At 46.8% G+C, this 21059-nt stretch overlaps 1 long non-coding RNA gene across 1 annotated transcript; it reads right to left on the bottom strand.

Moving 5' to 3' along the window:
* Positions 1–2320: 2320 nt before the first annotated feature.
* On the bottom strand, positions 2321–3583 carry LOC142698105 (uncharacterized). Its single transcript, XR_012865684.1, has 3 exons — positions 3208–3583; positions 2920–3125; positions 2321–2433 (listed from the first exon to the last, which is right to left on the bottom strand). It is a non-coding gene; the product is annotated as an uncharacterized LOC142698105 (long non-coding RNA).
* Between the last annotated feature and the right edge of the window lie 17476 nt (positions 3584–21059).

Raw genomic sequence — 21059 nt, 5'->3', positions numbered from 1 at the left:
GCCGCGTCTGCAGAAAAGACCGGCACCGCAAAGATTCCCGATATTTCTGTCCCTCATGTCCCTTACAACCAGGCCTGTGCATTGAGCCATGTTTTAAAAAATACCACACTGTTCTGCATTATTAGATTTTAGTTAATTCGTTGAAAATATATTTGCCCTACATTACGTTTTTATTTTTCCCCTGATTTTACTCCAAGGCTGGGGGAGGGAATGGGTGGGGGGTGGATGTCATGTTTGCATGTTCTCTAAAGTTCATCTGCTGGAGAGCTCCATTTGCATAAACCTGCAATTTCTTATTTTAGAAAACCCAAAAAAATAAATTCCCATTCTACCCCTAGATGAATATTTTGGGATTTCTGCTTCAAGAGCAGATATTTTGGACGTGTTATAGAAACTCTGTTGAGTTTTGTAAAACCAGCTTTGAAAAAAAGTTATTTGTGAAATAATCTTCTTCTATCGTCCGCCCTCCTACTTCTCTATGTGATAATAAGACACACATATTTGGTATCCCCATGCACAGGAGAAGTGGCAGAAAGTGAAAGGAGATTATTTTTGTCCGTGGTCTATGCCGTGTGTGAAAAATGCTGGTATAAACTGACGTATTTGCTAAAAAATTGCTAATTTTATTTTGATCCATCTTATTCAAGAAACTTTCAGAAGAAAACTGGACAGTCTAAAAATATGATAAACCCCTTGAAGGAAACCTTGTGGGGTCTACTTGTGTGAATGAAGTCATTTATGGGGTGATTCTAATGTTTCAGCAGCATTAGGCCCCCCAGAAAACAGTATGCGGCTATAAAGTCAAGTGCAGAATTCCTGGACCAAAAAGCCTCCTTTTATGCCAAGCCCTGGCACATGCCCGCACAGTGAATAAGGCACACATATTTGGTATCCCCATGCACAGGAGAAGTGGCAGAATGTGAAAGGAGATTAATTTTGTCTGTGGTTCATTTTGTGTGGGAAAAAGCTATCATAAACTGACGCAATTGCTAAATTCTTGCATTTTTTTCCAATTTTGCCCACTTTAGAGAAAGAAATAAAAATGATATATACTGACAAATGCCACTAAAACAAAGCCCTATCTGTCCTTTAAGAAGAGTGTAAAATTCAAAGATGAACTTTATTCACCTGCAGAGTTATAGTCATCTAAAGAAGCGCAAAGCAAAATTGTCAAATTTGCTCTGGTCATTTAGCTGTAAAACAGCCTAGTCCTTAACCGGTTAAAGGTCTGTGTCCATACATACTGACAGTTTCCAATCATCGCTGACGAAATGCCTTCGTCCGGGGGTGGCGTCTCTCCAGTGGGACCCTCCATTTACATGCACAGCATTCAATCAGGCATGATAGGGGCGTTACTCATCCAGGCAATGTGTTAGCTCGTACTGGCGTCATGCGCCAGGTCTAAAGATGGCCGACGGCACACTCCTGGCCACGCGTCATCCAGGCGGGCGGGGGATCGACGACGTCTGACGTCGCGAAGCCCCGCCCACTGGGATATAGACGCACGAGCAACGAGATAGCCCAGTCACTCCCCCTGGCGTAAGCGCACAGCTGTACATGCCTGGATATATAGGTGGGTATGGATACAGATTAGCCTGACTGGACGATGTCGCAACAAAAGACATAGTATTGATTTATACATTGGATGAAGTACCAAACTGACAGTATGGCGATGGCGTTATGAACTATAATTCTATCATCGGTCATGGTTATATGTCAAGCACATCATTGAGAAATAAATGCATAAAAATAAATAGAGTGAAAATATATATATATTATGTATGATGGTGATATGAAATAAAGTGACCCGAAATTGGTAAAACATTATATGTTGTATGTTTTTATGTGTGATAAAAAAGTGAGTAGAACCTATGTATAAAATTGGTTATGTGAATTCATATAGTATAAGTGTACACAAAACTATGTATATACAAAAAAATATAACTATATATCATGAAAAATAAAAAATATATATATATTAAGTGACATGTATAGATATGCATATTTAGACATATAAATAAATATGCAAGTGCAAAAACGAATAAAAATATAAATAGAAGAGAAATGACATTAGTGAAGAAAAAAGTATACGTACATGGTACAGAAAGATATTCCAAACATGACTGTGTGTGTGACTAAAAGGTGAAAAGCGTGTAACCAATGTGGAAACAAAGAATAATAGAAATATATACAACAGATGCATAAAATATACGCATGTATAAGCTATATATAATAAAAATGGTCATAAAATACATTTAGTGCATTTAATAAAATAAATGTATATTTCTATGCAATCATATAACCAAAATGGATCAATATGCATATTATTGTTATATGAGTCATTATTCGCTATATTAGCCACATGTCTTCATATAAATATTCCTACTTCCGAGGTCACCCAATAAAGTAGCGACACAACTATCTGTAGAGAAACTGAAAAATGGAGGGCAAATTAATAACAATACAAATTAAAATAAAATATATACAACGTACATTTATGTTATAAAGAGTGACCCACTGGAGGTCAATGGTCAGAGAAATGGAGCAAAATTCACATTTTCATTTAGTCCAAGTGGACGCAGAGTCCCCAGAGTCCAGATCCACTTTGATTCACACTGAGCCAGTTTTTTTTTATATATCACCTTTACGAATATTTGGTTCGATGCAATCAATGCCCCTAACTTTCAATTTCGTCGGGTCACATGCATGGTGTGTCTTAAAGTGTGTCTACAGCTTTTAAAGTTTCTAATGTTTCAATGGCCCCCGCTCCCATGATGTCTCTTACATGTTCTCTAACCCGGATCTTAAATTCTCTGGATGTGAGACCAATATATATTTTGGGGTATGGGCATGTAGCATAGTAAACTACTGCTTTTGTTGAACACGAAATTGAATGCGTAATGGTAAAGGTTTTCTTACCTGCTGAATAAGAAAAAGAGGTCGCCCTCTCAATGTTGGGGCACGCAACACAACTTCCACATGCTCTACAGCCCCATTTTGGGTACCAAATGGGAACTTCAAGTCATTACGTTGATAGTAGCTCTTGACAAGATAGTCTTTGAGGTTTTGTGATCGTCTCGCAGAGATACTTGGGTACTTGGTGATATCTTTTTCTATTGTGGGGTCTGTGAGTAAAATGGGCCAAAATTGTTTAATTATTCCCTTCATTTGAAACCAGCGTGATTGGTAGTTTGTTGTAAATCTTACCTGTACTTCAGACTGGCTTTTCGGTTTAGGGAATAAAAGATTCTCTCTCGGAGTACTTTTGGCACGATAGTACGCTTTTTTGATCGATCTTTTGCTATATCCGCGGGCCAGAAAACGATTAGTGAGGTCATAGGCTTGTTTTTCAAAGACCTCTATAGAGAAACAAATCCTTCTGATCCTGAAGAATTGGCCTGTTGGTACTGCCCATATAGTCTGTTTGGGGTGAGAAGAAGAAGCATGAAGAAAAGAGTTTACCGCAGTGGTTTTACGGAATACATCAGTTTGGAGGAAACCATTAGAGTCCCGTAATAGTTTAATGTCCAAAAATTCTGCTTGATGTTTATTAGAATGATAGGTTAACTTGATATTGAAGTCATTTTTGTTCAAGTCATGTATAAAAGTGGCAAGTGATGCCGGCGTATCTTTCCAGATGAGCAGGATGTCATCAATGTATCGGGACAAAAAAATATGACCTGGTCCATTGAGACACCCTGCCCACCCTGGAAAAGATCCCTCTCCCACAGCCCGAGGAACAAATTGGCATATGAGGGTGCACAGGCCGCCCCCATTGCCGTTCCCTGGAGCTGTAGGTAGAAAGACCAGTTAAAAATGAAAAAGTTGTGAATAAGGGCGAATTCAAGTAAGGTAAGTATAAACTTAGAGAAATTAGTTTCCATGTTTCCTGTGTTGAGAAAGAATTCAGCTGCTTTGAGTCCGTCAGCATGACGTATACTGGTGTATAGCGACTCAACGTCGCAAGTGACTGACAACATATCATCCTCTATATTGATTCCGTCAACCCTTTGCAGAAGATCTGCTGTGTCTCGTACGTATGATGGTAAGCACTCGACAAATCCCTTTAAATTATAGTCAATAAAGTTACAGTTTTTTTCTGTCATATTACCCCTACCTGATATGATGGGCCTTCCTGGAGGAATCTTAGAGTCTTTATGGACTTTAGGTAGTAAGTAGAGGGTTTGGATTGTCGGTTCAACTGGTGTAAGTGCTTTGTAAAGCTCCTTTGTGATGGTGTTGTCAAATAGGGCTTTATTCAATATTTTTAGAGTAAATACAGATAGACCTACAAAATTATTATAATCCCCAGACCTCCCTAAACAAAAACAGACCCCTAAATAATTACAGACCCCAGATCAGACCCCTAAAGAAATGCAGACCCCAGACCAGACCCCTAAATAAATACAGACCCCAGACCAGACCGCTAAATAAATGCAGACCCCAGACCAGACCCCTAAATAAATGCAGACCCCAGACCAGACCCCTAAATAAATACAGACCAAAGACTAGACCCCTAAATGAATACAGACCCCAGACCAGACCCCTAAATAAATACAGACCCCAGACTACACCCCTATATAAATACTGACCCAAGAATATGCCCCTAAATCAATGCAGACCGCAGAACAGACCCCTAAACAAATACAGACCCCAGACTGGACCCCTAAATAAATGCAGACCCCTGACTAGACCTCTAAATAAATGCAGACCCCAGACTAGACCCCTAAATAAATACAGACCCCAGACCAGACTCCTAAATAAATACAGACCCCAGACTAGACCCCTAAATAAATGCAGACCCCAGACTAGACACCTAAATCAATGGAGACCCCAGACCAGACACCTAAATCAATGTAGACCACAGACCAGACCACTAAATAATTACAGACCCCAGACCATATCCCTAAATGAATTCAGACTACAGACCTAACCCCTAAATAAATACAGACCCCAGACTAGACCTCTAAATAAATGCAGACCCCTAAATAAATACAGACCCCAGACCCCTAACAAAATACAGACCCCAGACCAGACCCCTAAATAAATACAGACCCCAGACTAGACCCCTTAATAAATACAGACCCCTAAATATAAACCCAGATTCTATATTTGTTTGGAGTCTTACTGGTGTTTCCGTTTATAATGTGGGGGTACATGTAAGCGGGGCGGAGTATATAAGGGGCATAGTCAGGGGGTATAATAATGGGGTAAAAAAAATAATAAATAATCCATAGATGTGTGTTACGCTGTGACACAATCCTTTCTGCACAGGCCGGTGTCGCACTGATAAATGGCGTCCTTTCTTATCCCCCGTTTGGTCCACACTCCGCACCTTTGCAGTTTGGGGAGTTTTGCTGTGAAGTGTTGTCCTGGTATAATACGGGCACCCTCGCTTCCAGCAGATATGTTTGGGCTCTCCCCTTCCTGGTTCCCTAATTTTAGAACCTTAATAATTCGCCACTTGAAACAGAAGAAATGTTCCCCTCGGGCACAACTGCATATTTTTTTATTTCCTGGCTTATTGGAGTCATAACTAATTTTATTTTTCATAGACGTAGTGGTATGAGGGCTGGTTTGTTGCGGGACGAGCTGTAGCGATTATTGGTACCATTTTGGGGTACATGCGACTTTTTGATCACCTTTTATCCTATTTTTTGGGAGGCCAGGTAAACAAAAAAACGCAATTCTGGCACAGATTTTTTAGTTTTTTTCATACAGTGTTCACCACGCGTTATAAACTACATGTTACCTTTATTCTGCGGGTCAGTACGATTCCGGCAATACCTAATTTATAGAACTTTTTTATGTTTTACAACTTTTTGCACAATAAAATTACTTTTGTAAAAAGAATGTATTTTTTCTGTCGCCAAGTTGTGAGAACCATAACGTTTTAATATTTTTGTCGCCGGAGCTGTACGAGGGCTTGTTTTTTGCGGGACGAGCTATAGTTTTTATAGGTACTATTTTTGGATACGGGCGAATTTTTGATCACTTTTTTATTCCAATATTTGTAGGGCAAAGTGACCAAAAAACAGAAACTCTGGTATAGTTTTTTACGGGTTTTTTTTTACGCTGTTCACCGCGTGCAATAAATAATATAATATTTTGATACCTCAGGTCGTTAGGGTCGCGGCGATGCCAAATACATATGGTTTATTATTTTTTTTCAATAATAAAGGACTTGATAAGAGAAAAAGGGCAATTGTGTTTTATTTTATTACTTGAAACTTTTATTGTTTTCAAACTTTTATTTTTTTCACTTTCTTTTACACTTTTTCATACTTTCTTTTACACTTTTTTTCAAGTCTCACTAGGGGACTTGAAGTTCCAACTGTCTGATGTTTTTTTTCTAATACATTGAACTACCTACGTAGTGCAATGTATTAGATCTGTCAGTTATTCACTGACAGCAAGCCAATTAGGCTTCCCCTTCTGGCGGGGCCTAATCGGCTTCCGTAATTGCAGAGCAGGAGGCCACTGTGTCTCCTGTTGCCATAGCAGCAGTCGCCAGTCCTGATTGCCTGTCAGAGCTGGTGATCTGCTAGTAACCACTACGATGCAGCAATCGCTTTCGATTGCTGCATCGAAGGGGTTAATGGCAGGGATCGGAGCTAGCTCCGGTTCCTGCCATTACAGGTGGATGTCCGCTGTAACATACAGCTGACTTCCACCACTGATGACGACGGATCAGCTCCTGAGCCGGCGCCATCTTGCCGGTGGCTACGGAAGCCAATCAGGCTCCGACGCCGGGCGGATCTTGACCGGCTTCCGTGCTAGGCAGACCGTAAGGCCAGTATTAGGCCTCCGGATGCCATTGCAGCCACCGGAACCCCGGCAATTTCATTGCTGGGGTTCCGATGAGCTGCAAACACCTTAAGTGCAGCACTCGCGTTTGAGCGCTGCACTTAAGGGGTTAATGGCGGGGATCAAAGCTAATTTCAGTCCCCGCCATTACAGCCGGATGTCAGCTGTAAGATACAGCTGAGATCCGGTGATGATGGCACAGACTCAGATTCAGAGACGGTGCCAAACATTTGGCGTATGGATACGGCAATTTGCGGGAAGTCATAGCTTTCCATGGCGTACCCATACGGCAAATGTCGGGAAGGGGTTAATGTAAGGATGTGTACACTTAATTGTGCAGCAACGCTTGTTGTCTCCATTCTATGTCAGTGTGGGAAGTAGATGTCCGGCCTTATGATTTTGTGATATGTGATAGACCCAGAATCCCAATCACCAAACCAAAGAATGCAAAATAAAGACACAAAACATTATAATTGGGTGTTAAATGATCAAAACTTTTATTATATTATATGACCAAACCCAAAATGGCAAACCTCCGACTCACGAAGAGTCACCCTCCAGCACGCAGGAAAGGAAAAACCCCCTGTGGGGGAAACCTCTAGGGAAACCATGGCTGGAGGATTGCCCTTCCTCTGGGCTTAGAAGGTGCCAAAATATCATTTGTAGCAGAATTTGTACGTTTTCTCAGATTTTCAAGGAAAGACAATACAATGAACGAACAACATAAAACACATAAATCGGCTGATCTGGTTGGCTAGGCGGATGTCTCTCTACCTGGGCACTCATTAAAATAAATGGGCGATCCACGGATGAGACGGGTCCTCCAGATGCCTCCTTGTAGCACCTGTCTCTGCTCTGGCTAATAGAGGGGGATCTCCTGCTGGAATCCCCCCTCTATTACAGACAACCCGTATGAAGAGGATGGCATCACTGTGATGAAGAAGTGGTCTGGGGTGAAGGGTTTCCCTGCTAGAACCTCCAAATTACATCAGGTCGGTATTGGTGGGGAAGTCAAGCTCAAGGTCCTCAGTCCCATCCAATATGGCGCTGAATGTGGCAGTAAAACCTTCTAATATGGAATCTTCTTTATGTCATAAACATTTGTATTTATGACATCAGCACCTTCATCATCATTACTACAGGAATTTATTACCACTGCACAACTCATACATTGTGACGTCACCCACAGTGGTCTGAAGTGTTAACCCTTTAATGACTGGCAGTGTACTTACCACAGAGGCCATAAAGCTGAATAGAACATATCAGCGTCCATAAAGGAAAAGGGATAATGCAGGGAGCATCTCCGCACAAGAACTATCCATGACAAAGGGTTGTCCAGGATAAGATAACTTGTCTGCTTTCTCCAAAAACCAGCACCACACCTGTCCATAGGTTGTGTGTGGTACTACAGCTCATTACCATTCACTTCAATGGAGCAAACCTGCAATACCAGATACAACCTGTGGATAGGTGTGGTGCTGTTTTTGGAAGAAAGCAGACATATTTTTCTAATCGTGCACAGCTCCTGTTAGAAATAGTTCAAAAAAAGTGGGGGGAGAAGGAGAAGAAGGGGAGAGGGAAAGAAGAAATTAAAAAAAGGGAAAAAGGGGAACTCTGAGGTAAAAGAAATCAAACTAGACTGAAAGGAGTCTGCTGGAGGTGCCAGATGGAAAGACAGATTTCTGCCATGGGGACCAGATTAGTTGAAATGTATCTTGAAGGGGGGCTTCAGAGAGTGGGTTTTAACCCCTTCCCGCCCTATGAAGTGCTGTTGCATTGAAAAACTATGCAGTTCATCTTCGAATGCAGCGTCACAAAAACAAATTATTTTGTAAAAAATAAAACTATATAAATTTGGTATCGCCATAATCGTAGTGACCCGCAGAATCAAGTTATCATGCAATTCATGCCGCCCGATGAACACTGTAAAATCAAAACAGAAATGGCGGAATTACAGGTTTTTTTTCAATTCACCCCACAAAATGTAGGTTTTTAAAAAAAAAAAATTAATACATTATATGGTACATTAGTCCGCAGGGTAAATTCCACATAAACAGCGCCATTCATCGGTTAACTGTTTAAATGATACCAGCTCAAGTGACCTTTATCGAGAAACACCATAAGAAATGTTTTCACAATTAACCTTCTAATTGGGCCTAGCATGTGTGGTACTGTCTGCTAAGCCGTTGTATCTAAGCATATTATATGTGATACTGTCTGCTGAGCCGCTGTCTCCTATCAAGTAGCAGAGCTATCAGGTGTCATAGTGTAATGAAACGGGGTAGGGAGACAGACAGGTGAGCCCTAATCTACCCGAAACTCAGTCCCTGCCTACTTGCACGGCCCGTCCTAAGTGACGGCGTACAACTGGGCGATGGTCGATACGCTCAATAAGTGCAAGACAGACAACACAAGACAAGGGCACACAGAAGATAAAGGGGGAGGTAGGGGCAGTTGCCCACGGCAACACCGTGCGCAACAGGCAGTGGTGAACGAGCCGAGACAAACCAGGAGAGTACGAAGTAGCAAATCAGAGCAGGAGAATAGTCAGTCAAGCCAGGGTCAATAAGTAACAGCGGTCAATAAGGTAAGTAGCAAGAATCGCAGAGCCAGGAAACCAGACAATCACAGGCAAGGAACATGCTGCAAGTGAGGGTAAAAATAGACCAAGGGCAGGAGCTAGAACCGTCAGGCCAGGCTTTGATAGGTTCTCCCTCTCCTCAGCCTGCCAGCCTGAGTGGTAACAGATCGCGTCACTCGAGCAGACCTTGGAGCTGATGAAGGCTGATTAACCCCGGGCGTCGACACAGAACCTGTGTCTGGCAAACCCTTTACAGTACCCCCCTTTTTATGAGGGGCCACTGGACCCTTCCTAGGTGGGCCTGGCTTGTTGGGGAACCGAAATTGGAACTTGCTGAGCAATATACCGGCGTGAACATCCCGGGCGGGTACCCAAGTCCTCTCCTCAGCCCCGTATCCTCTCCAATGGACCAGGTACTGGAGGGAGCCTTGGACCATCCTGCTGTCCACAATCTTGGCTACCTCGAATTCTACCCCATCCGGAGTGAGAACAGGAACCGGAGGTTTCCTCGATGTAGCCAAGGACGGGGAGCAGCTTTTCAAGAGGGAGGCAAGGAAAACGTTGTGTATCTGAAAAGACGGGGGTAACTCCAGCCGGAAGGTGACAGGGTTGAGGACCTCAATAATTTTGTATGGCCCTATATACCAGGGAGCAAACTTCTTGGACGGAACTTTAAGGCGCAAATTTTTAGAAGACAGCCACACCAGATCCCCGACCACAAGCAGAGGGTTAGTTGAACGTCTTTTATCTGCCTGAGTCTTTTTGATGATCTGGGACGCCTCAAGGTTCTTCTGAACCTAGGCCCAGACTGTGCACAGTTCCCGATGAACGACATCTACCTCGGTATTGTTGGAACCACCAGGTGAAACGGAGGAGAACCGTGGATTAAGCCCAAAATTACAGAAGAAGGGGGAAACCCCCGACGAGCTACTGACCCGGTTATTAAGGGAAAATTCGGCGAGGGGAATGAAGGAGACCCAATAATCTTGAAAGTTTGAGATAAAACAACTTTAGTATAGTTCCACAGACTGATTAGTCCTCTCAGTTTGGCCATTAGTTTCAGGATGGAAGGCCGAGGAAAAGGACAGATCAATCTCCAGCTTCTTACAGAAAGCTCTCCAAAACAATGAAACAAATTGTACCCCTCTGTCAGAAACAATATTGACCGGAACCCCATGACGCAGGATGTGTTTGACAAACAAGGTAGCTAACGTCTTGGCATTGGGTAGTTTCTTGAGGGGTGCAAAGTGGCACATCTTACTGAAGCGGTCTCCTACAACCCACACCACCGACGTGCCTTGGGACGGAGGCAGATCGGTGATAAAATCCATGGAGATATGGGTCCAAGTCTCTGGGGAATGGGCAAAGAACTTAGTAAACCCGCAGGTCGGGACCTGGGAGTCTTGGACCTAGTACAAATTTCACAAGCGGCGACGTAGGCCTTAACGTCTTTAAGCAACCCAGGCCACCAATAGGTTCTAGAAATGAGGTGCTTGGTACCCAGGATGCCTGGATGGCCAGATAGTGCGGAGTCGTGGTTCTCCCTGAGCAACCTTAGCCGGAATTGCAGGGGAACAAATAGCTTGTTCTCAGGAAGGTTCTCGGGAGCAGAAGCTTGATCAGCCGCAATTTCGGAGACTAAGTCTGAATCCACAGAGGATATGATTATACCTGGGGGCAAAATACAAGCGGAATCCTCCTCAAGAGAGGGGCTGGCCATGAAACTACGCGACAGAGCATCAGCTTTAACATTTTTTGTCTAACTCCAAGGACTTCCCAGCTACAGCGAACAGGCCTTGACCCCCTCAAGCCTGAGAGTCCCGCCACAACAAAATAGCCCTCCCAATGCCATCCTGCAAGCCCAAGCACCACAAATCCATTCCCACATCCATTCCCACATCATTCAGGTGAACACCATCTGCACTCCAATACGCTCCAACTCCAGCTTCCAAGTCCCAGTGCACATATGCCGCCATTCCGCGCAACAAATGCAGACACCGCCCTGTTAACTTTTATCCAGGCTTTGTTGATCCGCTCCACCGACCGTGCCAAACGCCAGGATTTTCTAGGCACAATATCCGACCACACCGTCATCAAGTTCGGGTACAACGACCACAGATGCAACAGATCGTGTTTTATGTCCCGAACCAACTCACGGAACGGGCGGGCCCAAGATCGTTGCGCACAAGAAATCATCTAAATAATGAATGATCGAATCCACCCCCGCCACAGATTTGACCACCCATTCCAAAAATGAGCTAAACACCTCAAAGTACGCACAAGAAATGGAACAACCCAAGGGGAGACACTGATCCACATAAAAACCGCCCCCCCCCCAAAAAACACCCCAGTAAACGCTGACTATCCGCATGCACCGGCAACAGCCGAAAAGCCGCCTCGACATCCGTCTTGAACATTAACGCCCCCTACCATGGAAACGCACCCACTGCACCGCCGCGTCGAATGACATATACAAGACCGAGCAAAGATCCCGATCTATCCCGTCATTAACCGACAAGCCCTTAGGATAAGACAAATAGTGAATCAAACGGTATTTGTTCGCCTCCTTCTTCGGGACAACCCCCAGCGGGGAGACGACCAAACCCGGGATGGGGAGAGAACTCAAGGGCCCCGCCATGCGCCCCAAATCCACCTCTTTTGCCAATTTCTCCCTAACCACGTCAGGATGCTGGTAAGCTGACTTCAGATTTTTTATGGAAAAGGGGACCCTGTGAGGAGGGGAGGGGATACAAAAACCCACATTAAAACCATCAAACCACAACTGCGCACTGGCCCTGTCCGGATAACTATTTAGAAACCTGACTATCCTTTCCAGCTTCACTGGCGTTACCCCCATGACTGGCGTTAAAACCCCCACCCCCACCTCATTTTCCCTTGTGCAAGCATTTGGATGCCCCGTGGGACGCCCCATTGCATTGAGCACAAAGGTGCTTGAACTTGCAACCTGCACCGAATTTACACTGCCCCTCATTGTATTGCCAGCACAGCTCGAGCTTTGCGTTGCCCCCTGAGCTGGATTGACCAGATTGGCCTGCTGCCCCCCCCCCCCCGCTCCCGGGAAAGGATTGGCCCGTAACCAGAGGGCAATATCCTCGTGGTCCCACCTAATATTGGGCCGAACCGCCTTCCGTTGTCTAAACTGCTTGTCATAACGTAGCCAAGCTACCCCCCCATATACCCTATGTGCTTCCCCGATGGCATCCATATAGCAAAACAGGGGGGAGCAATATTCCGGAGCCTTTTCACCAATAACACTGGCCAAAATGGCGAACTCTTGCAACCAGTTAACAAATGTCTTAGGGATAAGGAGGTAACAACGCTTTTCCTCCTCCTCCTTCTTACTCTCATCTCGCTTCCCCTTCTCCAGATTAAATTTTTCCAGGGGCAACAATGAAAAAATTTCCACGTACTCGTCCTTCCAAATTTTTTCCCAAACTTCCTGCTTCAAGTGTGCCCCCAAAGGTCCTTCAAAACACACATAAACCTCCACCCTGGCTTTATCGTCCAACCGAACACCATCAACCGCCGCCGCCGAGTCGGTCTGAACAGACACCGCCACCGATTCCGTATTTGCTCCTACACTCGCAGCGACCGCCGCCGGGGCATTAAACCCTACCCTACCAGCCCCCACCCATGCCGCCACAGGAGACCGCGAAGGGGGCTCGGTGACCCCCGTCCCGTCGAGCCGGCCTAACAATTCCTTGACGCAACCAACCAACTCTCGCAGACTTTCCCCCCCACCCCCAACATTCCCAAACCCAGACCCCACATCACATAACCGCTCCTCAACCGCGGAACCCTCCCCCGAAACAGGAGACATAAGTATAGCAGGAAAAGGTAAAGATGGTGAAAACGACTCACCGAGCTGCACAGGTGCTGTGGACCCATCAGCTGGACCGTCCTGTCCACGAAGCTCCCCATCCTCAAGGTCTTCGGCAGATCTGGTCCCAGTTCCATGGCAGAACGCACAGGCGTGCTCAACGGCCGGAACCGAGGTGGGTGAGGGGCGGGCTCCCAAGCTCTCTCTCTGGTAGTCGACCGACACCAGAGGGCCGGCAGCTCGCTGCCCGGAAGTCACCCTCGAAACAGACGACCTAGGCCTGCGGCCCAATGCAGGTCCCTTGCTTCCACCGGATCGCCGTGGGGCTCCACACCCAGCCGGCACATCACCAGGGGCAGCCGTCCGAACCATGGAACCCGGCGTAGAACTGGCGAGTGGAGGGGTGATCGGAAGTAGAGGCTGCACCCACCCCACTTCCGCTGGACTCCACTGCGAAGTGGGATTCCTTCCGACCCTGGCACCGGCTGCAGTATCTGTGCTGCCAGACGCCCCAGCCGGAGGTTCCCTCACAGGGCTCCCTCTGTGGCGCCGAGTTCGACAAGCCACATCGAGGCTCAGCCTTTCTGGAGGACGCGAGCGCCGGACCCGGCGCGAGGGAGAGACAGCCGAAGGTACCGGAGCGTTGGCCACCGCTGCAGCTTGTTCCTCCAACCAGGCGGGGCCGAATGCAGCAGCCGCCGCCCGCATCTGCTCAATGAAGTGCTGCGCTGAAATGAGGTAAGGTGGCCGCCGGATGGGAGATGCGTGGATGGATGTCTTACTCCGTGCGCTGCTCCCGACCAAAAGACCGGGAAGTCAGCGCACTTCCGGCTAACCCTCACCGGATCCCCTCCCTCTCCTAGACCATCCCCCTCCACTAACTCTCCCCTTTGGCTGTGACACGATCCTCCCTCCTATCCCCGTCATGTCTGGCCTACCCTCCATTGTGGCAGAGACCGTCCGGCCTGTGCTTTCTATGGTTTTGTGCTTGGGATTTTGGGTCTATCACATATCACAAAATCATAAGGCCGGACATCTACTTCCCACACTGACATAGAATGGAGACAACAAGCGTTGCTGCACACATCGATTACATTAAGATATTGTATTACGGTCTGTAGCCTTTGGGGGAATATATTAACCTTTCTACAACAGTTTACTAGCGTAGAAAATCCACAAAATGCGCAAATGTCAAAATTTTTGGGGGCAACAAATGGGCAGGGCTTAGCAGAAATGGCCAACAATTTTACTATAATTTACGCCAGTAACTGATGTAAATTATAGCAGAAATCTATATGTATAGTGCGGCCCAGATTTATCTCTGGGGGGCGTAACAAGGCAAAGGTCCGTGCCAGACCCATACCTCCCCACCAATCAGACTGTATGCCCCCCCAATCAGACAATAAAATACATTTTAAAAATGTACTTACCTCACCACTCCGTTTCTCCCTCCCGGATTCCCTCAGACTCTTACAGCAGGCCGCAGCATGTAGAAAGTACTGATGACAGGCCGCGTTGCAGCTAAAAGATGCGACACATTTATTAAGAGTAGTTCGCCTGTTAATAAATGTGTTGCATCTTACTCCAGCAAACTGTTTAATAGGACTGGTGTATGAAACGCCAGTATTAAAGGGAATGTGTCGCTAGAATTGTTTTTAGGGGACTGAGTGGCACTGAGTGGCGGGTAGATTAGGGCTCACCTGTCTGTCTCCCTACCCCGTCATTACATAATCACAGGCCCATATACCTTTTCTAAACTGGTCCCTGACACAACTATGGACCCTCTTGAGACCCTGGCTCAGCAAATGCAGGGCCTCTCCCTACAGGTCCAAGCCCTGGCTCAGAGGGGCAACCAGCGTGATGCTACCCTGGTAGTGCCCTACCTCACTTCTTTCTCCTTTCGGGAGAGTTGTAGGCTCTATTTCCGTCTAAGGCCCCACTCCTCAGGTTCTGAGAGCCAGCAAGTGGGTATAATTATGTCCCGGCTCCAGGACGGGCCCCAAGAATGGGCCTTCTCCTTGGCTCCTGACGCCCCTGAACTTTCCTCTGTTGATCTTTTTTTTTCTGCTCTCGGGCTCATCTATGACGAGACTGACAAGACTGCTTTTGCCGAGAGTCAGCTGGTGACCTTACGTCAGGGTAAGACACCCATTGAGGAGTACTGTTCTGACTTTAGAAAGTGGTGTGTAGCTTCTCGGTGGAATGACCCTGCCTTGAGGTGCCAGTTTAGATTGGGTCTGTCGAACGCCCTCAAAGACCTGTTAGTTAGCTATCCCTCTTCTGACTCCCTAGATCAGGTTATGGCTTTAGCGGTATGTCTTGACCGACGTCTCAGGGAACGACGACTTGAACGTTTTTGTGCTTTCTCCTCTGCCTCCCCCATGATGGCTCCCGAGGTTCCGTTGCTTCGTTCTTCCACGGAAAACTCGGATGAACCAATGCAACTCGGGGCCTCCGTGTCTCCCCAACAACGTAGAGAGCTCCGCAGGAAGAATGGTCTCTGCTTCTACTGTAGGGATGACAAGCATCAAGTGAACAACTGTCCTAGGCGTAAGAATAAGCAGCCGGAAGAACTTCCGCGCCTAAGTGACCATCGGGGAGGTCACTTGGGCGCACAGGTATTTCCCGTAAATATGAAACCTTAAAAGATCTTGCTTCCCTTTCAGGTCTCTTTTGAGGGTAGGTCTGCTACCGGCAGTGCCATCGTGGATTTAGCGTCTTCTGATATTATGTCTGTGGAATTTGCTATGTTTCTAGCTATGCCATTGATTGATTTGCCTAAACCTGTCCCGGTAGTGGGTATCGACTCCACTATAACCAGCCCGATACAACACAGCAGCAGCAGCCATGCATTACAAGGGTGGGAAGGTCCACTGTTTTTGGCCCTTCCCAGCCTCATAATACCAGCCTACGGCCGCCCCAGTGCCCGACCATCACAACAGATGGTCGGGTACTGGATTGTACCAAGCTCTTCCCGGCACCCCTGTAATAACGGGTGTTTTTACGGTCGTGTGCATGAGGCCCCGTAATGACGGGTGGCTACATGTGTGCACCCGTCATTACGGCAGCGTTGCTAGGCGACGTCAGTAAATAGTCACTCTTCAGGGTGCTGAAAGAGTTAACTGATCGGCAGTAACTGTTTCAGCACCCTGGACAGTGACTACCGATCACAGTACCTGTTCATACTTACCGGGAACTCCCTGCTTCCTCCAGTCCGGTCTCCTGGCCGTTGCCTTGGTGACGCGTCCCTCTCGACATCCGGCCCGACATTCCTTGATGACGATGCAGCCCATGTGAGCGCTGCAGCCAATCACAGGCTGCAGAGGCCTCTGCAGCCAATCACAGGCTGAAGAGGCCTCTGCAGCCAATCATAGGCTGCCGCGTCAGAAAAGAAGGTCGGACTGGAGGAAGAAGAGGGACTCGTCACCAAGACAACGACCGGGTACGTATGAAATGCTTTTTATTTTATTTTTAATCAGCAGCCTCTTTTCTCTATCAGTGATTGATAGAGATAAGTGGCTGCCGATTTGTATAATATTTTTGACCGGGTTCGGTCAAAACGCATTCGCTGCGAACCGAACTTTTCCGGAAGTTCGGACCGAAACCGAGTTCGGTTGTCCCGGTTCGCTCATCTCTACAAATTTATATAGTTTTATTTTTTACAAAATAATTTGTTTTTGTGACGCTGCATTCGAAGATGAACTGCATAGTTTTTCAATGCAACAGCACTTCATAGGGCGGGAAGGGGTTAAAACCCACTCTCTGAAGCCCCCCTTCAAGATACATTTCAACTAATCTGGTCCCCATGGCAGAAATCTGTCTTTCCATCTGGCACCTCCGGCAGACTCCTTTCAGTCTAGTTTGGTTTCTTTTACCTCAGAGTTCCTCTTTTTCCCTTTTTTTAATTTCTTCTTTCCCTCTCCCCTTCTTCTCCTTCTCCCCCCACTTTTTTTGAACTATTTCTAACAGGAGCTGTGCAGGATTAGAAAAATATGTCTGCTTTCTTCCAAATACAGCACCACACCTATCCACAGGTTGTATCTGGTATTGCAGGTTAGCTCCATTGAAGTGAATGGTAATGAGCTGTAGTACCACACACAACCTATGGACAGGTGTGGTGCTGGTTTTTGGAGAAAGCAGACAAGTTCTCTCATCCTGGACAACCCTTTGTCATGGATAGTTCTTGTGCGGAGATGCTCCCTGCATTATCCCTTTTCCTTTATGGCCGCTGATATGTTCTATTCAGCTTTATGGCCTCTGTGGTAAGTACACTGCCAGTCAGTAAAGGGTTAACACTTCAGACCACTGTGGGTGACGTCACAATGTATGAGTTGTGCAGTGGTAATAAACTCCTGTAGTAATGATGATGAAGGTGCTGATGTCATAAATACAAATGTTTATGACATAAAGAAGATTCCATATTAGAAGGTTTTACTGCCACATTCAGCGCCATATTGGATGGGACTGAGGACCTTGAGCTTGACTTCCCCACCAATACCGACCTGATGTAATTTGGAGGTTCTAGCAGGGAAACCCTTCACCCCAGACCACTTCTTCATCACAGTGATGCCATCCTCTTCATACGGGTTGTCTGTAATAGAGGGGGGTTTCCAGCAGGAGATCCCCCTCTATTAGCCGGAGCGGAGACAGGTGCTACAAGGAGGCATCTGGAGGACCCGTCTCATCCGTGGATCGCCCATTCATTTTAATGGGTGCCCAGGAAGAGAGACATCCGCCTAGCCAACCAGATCAGCCGATTTATGTGTTTTATGTCGTTCGTTCATTGTATTGTCTTTCCTTGAAAATCTGAGAAAACGTACAAATTCTGTTACAAATGATATTTTGGCCCCTTCTAAGCCCAGAGGAAGGGCAATCCTCCAGCCATGGTTTCCCTAGAGGTTTCCCCCACAGGGGGTTTTTCCTTTCCTGCGTGCTGGAGGGTGACTCTTCGTGAGTCGGAGGTTTGCCATTTTGGGTTTGGTCATATAATATAATAAAAGTTTTGACCATTTAACACCCAATTAGAATGTTTTGTGTCTTTATTTTGCATTCTTTGGTTTGGTGATTGGGATTCTGGGTCTATCACATATCACAAAATCATAAGGCTGGACATCTACTTCCCACACTGACATAGAATGGAGACAACAAGCGTTGCTGCACAATTAAGTGTACACATCCTTACATTAACCCCTTCCCGACATTTGCCGTATGGGTACGCCATGGAAAGCTATGACTTCCCGCAAATTGCCGTATCCAAACGCCAAATGTTTGGCACCGGCTCAAAAGCTGAGTCGGTGCCATCATCGCCGGATCTCAGCTGTATCTTACAGCTGACATCCGGCTGTAATGGCAGGGACTGAAATTAGCTTTGATCCCCGCCAGATCTAATACATTGCACTACGTAGGTAGTGAAATGTATTAGAAAAAAATCATCAGACAGTTGGAACTTCAAGTCCCCTAGTGGAACTTGGAAAAAGTGTAAAAAAAAGTATAAAAAAGGTGTAAAAAAAAAGTAAAAAAAATAACAGTTTGATAACAATAATATTTTCTGCGTCCTATTAATTTCAATTGGAGCTCAGAGGTGGAAACCACTTGTAGAACATCAGCCCCCCACTCACAGTGAAATAACCATCAGTGGTATCCGCCCTGGAAACCACAGGGAATTCCACCTGAAAAACCGCACCAAATTTTAGTGCAGTTTTTCGGGCGGTATATCTCCTGCGGAAAGACCGCAGAAATCATTTTAAAAAAGCTTATACTTACCATAGTCATAGCGACGCGTATTCTGTTCTGAGCGCAGCCTGGCCTCCTGTGATGATGCTGTAGTACATGTGACCGCTGCAGCCTTTGATTGGCTGCAGCAGTCACATGGGATGGTATCATCATCCCCTGAGGCCAGACTGCGCTCAGTACAGAATATGCGTCGCTATGACTATGGCCGGGAGTAAGTATAAGCTTTTGTTTTTTCTCATTATACAATCAGGGCCGGGTCTAGGTTTATGTGAGCTATTTGGTGACACAGACTTAGTAGACCCCTTTGCGGGGGAACTCACGGGGGCAGTAAAATGGTAGAAAACGTCACTTTGTGCCTCCATATAGACGTTAGGACCTACTTATGCCCCCACATAGAAGTTAGGCCCCCAGTTTGTACCCCAAAAAAATTTGTGCCCTCTGTAGATAGTGGTAGTGCCACACAGCCCCCCTCCCTGGTTGTGCCACACAGCCCCCCTCCCTGGTTGTGCCACACAGCCCCCCTCCCTGGTTGTGCCACACAGCCCACCTCCCTGGTTGTGCCACACAGCCCCCTCCCTGGTAGTGCCACACAGCCCCCTCCTCCCTGGTAGTGCCACACAGCCCCCTCCCTGGTAGTGCCACACAGCCCCCCTCCCTGGTTGTGCCACACAACCCCCTCCTCCATGGTAGTGCCACACAACCCCCTCCCTGGTAGTGCCACACAGCGCCCTCCTCCCTGGTAGTGGCACACAACCCCCTCCTCCCTGGTAGTGCCACACAGCCACCCTCCCTGGTGGTACCACACAGCCTCCCGCCCCCCCCCCCCGGTAGGTAGCGATTTTGGTTTCCCTCTAGGAGTGGAATTCCAGCCAGAGTATATGCAGAGCTAAAGAACCCGTTTAGTAACACTGCCTTCTCTTGATCCCCTGTGACCAACTCCCCATTACCACTATTTAGGGGTCCTACATGTTCAGACCTTGGCTTTTTTTCATTTACATACTTGAAGATTTTTTGCAGATTTGATTTACTATCATTGGCCACCTGCCTTTCATTTTGCATTTTTGCTGATTTTATTACCTTTTTACAGATTTTATTAAGCTCTTTATCATTCTAGGCCAAATGGGCAACTATCTTTTAATAGACACTTACCATCTCTCCTTGCTCACTGTTACTGTATAGGGTGTGATTTCTGACCCTGATCTTCCAGGACGACACCATCTCCATTAACCATAACTGGGTGAACGGGTGTAACGTGTCCTTCATGTGGAGCCTCCTGCAGGCCAATCTGAGCGCTGTACAGAGGGAGATCAGTGAGTGGCGGGAGACCATGGACGGCTGGGAGCATCACTGTCAGGTGACATTATTATATATCGTATACATTCTGAGCATGGCCAGTGGGGGCGGGGCCTGTCTCTGGCAGACTAATTGGGGGCGGGGTCTTTTCATTTGATGGAGGACCCAGTTGAGTCGAGGTCTATCCCTGGAGGGCCCAGTGGGGGAGAGACCTGTCCCCGGAGGTCCTAGTGGAGTGTCCCCGGAGGACCTAGCGAAAGACTGCAGCACCGAGCAGGCCGGCCTCCTGGGATTACATCTCATCCCTGGAGACCGCTGTAGCCTGGACTGGCAGAGCGGTGGTCACATGGGATGAAGTGTTCTCCAAGAAGGACGTCGTCATGCAGGCCAGCCTCCTGGGATGACGTTTCATCTATGTGATCGCCGCTACAGCCTGTGATTGGCTGAAGAGGATAATCGCTGGCAGTGGCGGATCCCCAAATGGGCGTTTCAGGCGGTCGGCCGGGGCCCAAGACTTGCAGGGGGCCCATGCACACAAGTGAAACAAAACTCTCCAGGGCTGCTGCTGCCGGCCGCATTCTAGAGATCATCGGTCCCACGTGCTGATGAAGAGGCGGGGGGAATGTGCAGGGGGAGTCAATTGCGGCCAGGGAACAGGGGCACAGCACATCAGCTGTAGAGAGCAGACTGTCAGAGATTGTGATGGGCAGGTGCTGGAGTCTCCCTGACAGTCTGCTCCTCTGTGCTGCTGTACATTGTCCCTCCTGTCTAAACCTCCAGCAGCTGCCTGATAACGGCAAAACT

The sequence above is a fragment of the Rhinoderma darwinii genome (assembly GCF_050947455.1).
Source record: "Rhinoderma darwinii isolate aRhiDar2 chromosome 12 unlocalized genomic scaffold, aRhiDar2.hap1 SUPER_12_unloc_10, whole genome shotgun sequence".
Lineage (NCBI taxonomy): Eukaryota > Metazoa > Chordata > Amphibia > Anura > Rhinodermatidae > Rhinoderma > Rhinoderma darwinii.
This window is presented reverse-complemented; position numbering and strand designations above follow the sequence as displayed.